Source organism: Sciurus carolinensis, chromosome 12, assembly GCF_902686445.1.
Source record: "Sciurus carolinensis chromosome 12, mSciCar1.2, whole genome shotgun sequence".
Lineage (NCBI taxonomy): Eukaryota > Metazoa > Chordata > Mammalia > Rodentia > Sciuridae > Sciurus > Sciurus carolinensis.
The window spans coordinates 21,285,092-21,292,862 of record NC_062224.1 but is presented as its reverse complement, the minus strand read 5'-3'; positions in this window follow the sequence as shown (position 1 = coordinate 21,292,862).

The window sequence follows — 7,771 nt, the reverse complement described above, 5'->3', positions numbered from 1 at the left end:
CTTGGCAAGAAAGGAGGAAGAAGGAAAAAAATGGGAGCTTTTTGGAATAGTGGTTTCTCCTCCAAAGGAAGAAAGTATCGTGAGGGTGACTGACTTAATCCCAGTTTAAGAGAGCTGAAGACCAAGGAGGATGTAAGTCATCCAGCCTGGTGTACCTTATTCCTAAATTTCTGTTCTAAGCACCGGCCAACTTGAGTATCAATCTAGGAGAGACCTATTCCCTACATTATATGAGTCTTTCCTATAACAGGTGCAGACCAGAATCAGAAGGCTCTGGAAAGTGGAGAGAGCATACAGGGAGAGTCAGAGGAAAGTATGTGCTAGTCAGGGAGTGAAGAGTCAGTTTTGACTTTGCCAAGTTATTTAACTTTCCTAAGCCTCATTTTACTCATCTGAAAAATGGGAGGAAATTCAGAGTAGGCTCTGGAGGCAGACCAATGAAAATTTTCCTCACTTCTAGTGGTTTGACCTGGAGAAATGACTTTCAATCTTCCAAAGTTATTTCCTCTTGTGTAAAATGAGGCAGAATGATTATTATCTACCTTGAAGAGTTGTAAGAATTAAATAGCACATATTAAATGTTTAAGACAGTGTTTATACATGGTGTTCAGTAGATATTAGCAATGTATGGTAATAGAAAGGGTTTGAAGATTAGACAAATGCATTCAAAACACCATGTTATCTGCCACTCGGAGGGCGGTTAATACGTATTAGATCTCATACGACTTGGAGCAACCCAATAAATATTTGTTGAACAAATGCCTGAAGGAGGAAGTGTTCTTATACTCCAAGGATAATAGCTTTCTATTTCCTGTAACATATTACCACACATTTAGTGACTTAAAACAATTCAAATTTATTATTTATGATTTTAGAAATCAGAAATTCAAAACCACTTTCATTATACTGAAGTCAAGGTGCCAGGAAAGCTGTGTTTCTTTTAGAGGCTCCAGGGGAGAATGTTTCCTTTCATTTTTTGGTTTCTAGAGACCTCTTGCATTTCTTGGTTTGTGTCCTCTTCCTCCAGCTTCCAAGTCAAGAGTGCAGGATTTCCTAATTTCTCTCTGATTCTGAATCTCTCGTATCACTTCTCCTTTGATCCTACTCTCCTGCCTCCTACTTATAACGACCCTTGGGATTACATTGAACCCATCTGGATAATCTGGGATAATCCCCATCTCAATGTCCTTAATTTAATCATACCTGCAAAGTCTCTTCTGCCTGGAATGGTGGCATATGAACAGATTTGCGGAAGCACGGTGTGGCCATCCTTGGGGGCATTATTCTGTTGACCACAGAAGGAGTGAGTAAATGGCATGTTGCACGTGAACCTCCTTCCAGAGCCTCTGTTCACCATGTGACCTTGCCTAATGTGTCTTGCACTGAACAATTCTGCCTGGATCTTATATAAATTCCAAAGGCATTTGATTTCTCAATGGATCTTGCCAACTTCTAGCACTTTAACAATCTTGCGTCAGAGAAAAGGGTAGTTTATGATGAGGGTAAACATCTCTAGCTATCTCTTGAGCTCTACTTTGTTCCAAGTTATTATGAGCATCTTGAGATTTGCTCTTACCAATAGCTTACCTAGCATTTATTACGGAATTACGCATCATAGCCACATGGCAAGGGGGCCCATTTTTCTCTCCTGGGTTTCCAGATGAGTAGAGCTAGGGCTAGAAAAGATCAGAATTAGAGTTCAGAATTAGAAACTCAGCCCTGCAGTAGTCGGAATGGCTTGAATTCTAAATATTGGTATTTTATTTCCTTGCCTCTAACTGGAAAAGAAGGGTAGAGCCTGTTGGGTCTTAACTGTTGGCAGTGTAACATGGAGTTACGTTTGGTGAGATTAAAGTTCTCTTTGTTCCCTGTCCATTGGCGTACTTTCTTATTTGCATCTAACTTAAAGGTTGCTACAAAAGGAATATTTTTGAACTTGTCACTCTGAACTAGCAAGAGCATAGGACCTTTTCAATGACTTTTCCCTTGGTGTAGAAATGAGTTATCAAGACATTCTGGCTTTCTGATTAAAATTGGAACTTCTTAAAAAAAGTTTTAAGACTATGATCAGTTCAAAGATGGTTGCTAAAACAATTTGTACTTTAAAAACAAAACCCATCTGTTCAAACTAAAACAACTCCACAAGTATTTTAGCCATAGTTTGAATAAGGGTAACTTAAAAAACTAAGATTTTTATACCCTTACGACAAAATCAAGGTTCAGACAAATATTACCTGGTGTATCAGTAAGCTTTCCATTGCTATAACAAAACACTTGAAAAGAAAAAGCTTATAAAGAAAAAAGTTTTATTTTGGCCCATAGCTTTAAAGGTTTCAGTCCGTGATCAGTTGATCCCGTTGCTTTTTTAGGCCTGTGGCAAGGCAGCACATCACGGTGGGCAGCACTTGGTAGGGCAAATTGCTTACCTCATGGCAGCTGGAAAGGGAAGAGAGAGAGAGGACACAAGAGAACAGAGTCCCACAATTCCTTCAGGGTCACACTTACCAATGACCTACAACTTCTCACAAGGCCTCTCTTAGAGGTTTCCACAACCTTCCATTAGCACTAAGCTGGGAACCAAACCTTTAACATATGGGTCTTAGAGGGACATTTCAGAACCCAAACTATAGTACCTGGACCTAGAAATATTTAATAATTATTTAAAAGCTGTTGTGAAAAGCAAGGACTGAGATGAAGAGAATATTTAGAGATGAGTGACAGGAAAAATGTCAACATGAAGTATTTACATATGGCCAAATGTAAACGTATGTTTAATACTAAGTGATAAGAAATATTTATATATATATGTATCTATCTAGATAGATATATAGATATTCTCACTGAATCCTCACACTAACCCAGGGAGTGGGTATTATCTCTATTTAACTGAAGTGCAGAAAAGTTAAGCCACCTGTTAGTTGATGACAAACCTGGGCTCAAACACAGCCCTTCCTATTTCCAAAACCTGTACCCTTAACTTCCTGCCTTGTATACTGCCAGTGTATACTGTGAAAGGTGGAATAAATGATTTAGTTCAGCTTCTTTATTTTAAGTAGGAGCTCCAGAGAGGCAAAATGATGTACTCATAACATAGATGGTAAGAGTTTGGGTGAAAGAGAAGAGTGATTTCTAGTAAATTTGCTGTCATTAGTTTCTAAGGAACATGAAGGTGACTTTTTTCCTCTCTTTGCTTTTATACTTGAGGAAATAAATGTATCTCTGGGGTTGCAGAGATTGGGAAGAATATTCCTTTGATCGGGCAGCACAGACCTGAGTGAGTTAGCTGAGCTATCACTTTGGAGCTGAAGGGATGCCCTGCCCTCTATTAGGCACAACTGTCGAGCTTTGGCTGGAGTAGCAGTGGACCATGAAGGCAGGGCAGAAAGCCAGGAGCAGGCCGGGAATACCAAGAAGCTATGGTTAGAACCCGTAGCAATGGGGTGAGCTCAGGTCCAGAAGTCTGGAGAGCAGACAAGAATCTTCCTGGGCCAAGACCTGGTGCACTGAGACTAAGCAGTTGGAACTTCCTTTAGCCCCTGAAGCACCAGCACCCAGCAGGCCAATCAGGCAGCCTGGAATGTTGCTCTGACGCAGCCTGTCTTGGGTCCTGTATGTGAGAGCCCTGGGCCAGAACTGGTCACAGGCCAGTTCCTTGTGAGCAAGCTTACATAGCATGTTCCTCTGTAACTTTGGGAAATATCACACTCACGGGATTGCTGGTTCGTTTCCATAAATGAGGCAAAAATCTGTTATTTAAAAAAATATGCCTTGTTATCCAACTAGTTTTGAGTTGGTGGTCAAGATCAGTATTAGTTAAATATAATCATTCTTGGGATGCTTCACTGATTTTTACAGGGCCAATGTTTAGAATACCAAAGAGTCACATTAATGAGACATGTTCATAAAGGGTCAATGCCTCTCCATCTATTAAAGAATAAATATATGTCACATGAATGAATGAACCTGAAACGATACAACGAGAAGATCTATACCTTTCAGAGGTCTAGTAATTCCATAAAACTCCTTTATTCGAACTTTAGGAGTCCTACATAAATCCAAAGGAACTAGGAACTCATGGATAGTGAAATACGTAGTATATACTGCCTGGGAAGTGAAGAAACCATCCATTCCCGTCCTTACAAAAATGAAACTTAGGTGCTGGGGTGCAATGGCAGAGCGCATGTGTAAGCATGCCAAGGCCCTGGCTTCCGTCCCCAACCGCCACCTCCCCCAAAATAAAGAAGCAACAACAACAACAAAAAGAAACAGATTTAATAAAGCGATTTGGGGGAGAGTAGTAAATAGAGTGCGGGTAGGAACTCCCTGATGAAGGGCAATTTCAGGTCCTTGCTTCATAGACTACAGCTCAGAAAAGGGTCTGCTCGGTTGCCTAAAGCCTATGTGTACCAGCAGCAGGTTAGGGAATGAGTGAAATGCCAGATTCTCAAATGTTGCGTGTGGGAGCATCCAAAACATGATTTTTAGTCACTTGGATTCTGTCCCAAACACCCACACAACAGAAACGGACCTCAGTGCAAGAGGGAAGAGCAGACCTTTTGAAGAGAGCACATAGTTAGTCCCCTGCTTCTTCCCAAGTCCTCTTCTCTTTATCTAAAAATTAATCTTCCATCCCATTCTGTAGGTGAGTGTAGGTATGAACTAATTGCAATGTTCAATAGATTTTTAAAAAATAGAGTGCTGAATTGTTTTCATATTTCATTTCTAAAAATCCTTCTGTCTGAAATCTGGGAATTTCTAAAAGCCAATCAGATTTGGATAGGGTAAATGATGTAACATCTTCGGTGCTTAGCAAAGCAAAACAAAAAAACAAAACAAAACAAAAATCAAGTGCATGTGTCATCTTTAGGACATTTTGAGACAACAGGTTTTTTCATTCCTTCCTCACCACAATGGGAAAAAAAAATTTAAGTGGAATTTTTTTATAACTTTATTTTATTTAGTATTGTATGTGGTGCTGAGGATAGAACCCACTGCCTCACTCATGCTAGGCAAGCGTTCCACCATTGAGCCATAATCTCAGCCCCATAAAGAGAAATTTTAAAGTAAACTTAAGCAAATATAAGCAAAGTATAAACTTTGAAATAAAAAACTTTTCTGGGAAAAAATTAATGTATTTAGAATTATGATAACAAACATAACAAAATTTACCACCTTAACCAATTTTTTGTATCTTTATTAATTTTTATTTCTTGATTTTTAAAATTTTTACGGAATGCATTTTGATTCATTGTACACAAATGGGGTACATCTTTTTGTTTCTATGGTTGTGCACAATGTAGATTCATACCATTCGTGTAATCATACATGTACATAGGGTAATGATGTCTGTCTCAGTCCACCATTTTTCATACTCCCCCTCTCATTTCCCTCTACATAATCTAAAGTTCTTCCATTCTTCTCTCACCCCTACCTCCCCCACCCTCATTATATATCATCATCCACTTATCAGGGAAAACATTCAGCCTTTGGTTTTTTGGGATTTCATCTTACTCCAATTAGCATGGCTTCTATCAAGAACACAAATCATAAGAGACATTGGCGTGGATGTGGGGGAAAAGGCACACTTGTACATTGCTGGTGGAGTTGCAAATTGGTGCGGCCACTCTGGAAAGCAGTGTGGAGAATCCTCAGAAAACTTGGAATGGACCCACCTTTTGACCCAATTATCCCACTCCTCAGTTTATACTCAAAGGACTTAAAATCAGCATTCTACAGTAACACAGCCACATCAATGTTTATAGCAGCTCAATTCACAATGGCTAGATTGTGGAACCAATCTAGATGACCTTTAATTGATGAATGGATAAAGAAACTGTGGCATATATACACAATAAAACTGTAAAAACCATAAAAAAGAATAATATTATGGCATTTGCACCTTAACCATTTTCAAATGTCCATGCAGTTCATTTATGTTAGGTATTTACATTACTGAAGACATATATAGAACTTTTGCATCTGGCAAAACTGAAGCCCTAAATCCAAAGCAAGAGTTCACCATTTCTCCCTGCCTGCAGCCCATGGCAAACACCATTCTACTTTCTGTTTTTCTGAGTTTACCTACTTTAGATACCTCATGTAAGAGGAATCATAATGTTTATCTATTTGCGAATGACTTATTTCACTTAGCATAGTGTCTTCAAGGTTCATTCAAGTTCATTTATGTGACAGGAATTCCTTTTGTAAGGCTGAATAATATTCTGTATTCGGTTGTAATGATGTATGTCACATTTTGTTTATTTATTTATCCCTCAATGGACATTTGAGTCATTTTCCCCTCTTGGCTACTATGAATAGTTGCTCCTCTTAACAAAAAAATACAAAGGAATAGTAATTTCTTTTTTTTTTTTCCACATTTTTAATTGGTGCATTACAATTGTATATAATGATGGGATTTGATTTTATGTATTTGTGCATGCACAGGATACAACAATGTAATTTGGCAGATATCACTCCTCGGCACTTCTCCCCTCCCTCCCAACCTCTCACCCCTTGATCCCTTTTCTCTACTGTTCTCCCTTTGATTTTCATGATATCTGCACCCACCTTTCTTTTCCTCTTTCCTCTCTAGCTTCCACATATGAGAGAAAACATGCTCTTGGCCTTCTGGGTTTGACTTATTGAACTTAACATGTTGGTCCCTTGTTCCATTCATTTTCCTGCAAATGACATGTTTTCATTTTTCTTCATGACTGAATAAAACTCCACTGTGCATGTATACCACATTTTATTTATTCGTGTATCTATTGACGGACACCTAGGCTGGTGCCATAGGTTGGCTATTCTGAATGGTGCTGCTATAAACATAGATATGCTTGTATTACTGTAGTATGATGACTTTAATTCTTTAGGATAAATACTGAAGAGAGGTATACCTGGGTCATATGGTGGTTCCATGCCTAGTCTTTCGATGAACTTACATACTGATTTTTACTAATTTACCATCCTACAAACAATGGAAAAGTGTTCTTTTTTCTCCACATCCTCTCCAACATTTATTATTATCTGTATTCTTGAGGACTGCCATTCTAACTTGTGTGAGATGAAATCTCAGTGTAGTTTTGATTTGCATTTCCCTAATTGCTAATGATGTTGAATATTTTTTAATATAATTGTTGGCCACAAATAGTAATTTCTTAAACTGGAATACTGTGTTGCCCAGAGAAGATCAAGGTATTTAATGTCTCACTGAGGGATGGAGATGAGGGAAGAGAGATGCTGGTCACCCTTTGAAAAATTACCAATGCTTGAAACTATGCCAAGACCTCAAAGAATTTTGCTGGAAGCATCTCAAGTGTATGGGCTAGTTTTCCCTCAAAACAAGACAAATTATTTTAAACCAAAACTACTTTCCTTTTGGACTTGTTGAAACAATTTAGTCTTTAATGAAACATTATGGAAAAAAGATTGAATTAGGATGCAGAAATATTACATTTATTAAAACACTTTAGGTCACCAGATATTAAGTGACCTTACACTTTGTAGTAGGCGAAAATACTCTCAGGTAGAGATAAGCATGAAGCATCTTCACTGAACACCTTGTTTACAATCAAATATAATGATTGATGATCATCCTATATTGGATGTGAACATTTTTCTGCTAAAAGGCATTTTCATCATTTTAAGTATCAAAGGCCAATTATTTATCTCTTTGTTAGCTCAGTTTGATTATAGTGTATTTGTTACCTCCTAAAGTATTGTTTTTTTCCAACAAAAGGGAAATGCAGACACATGGAGAATGACTTGAACT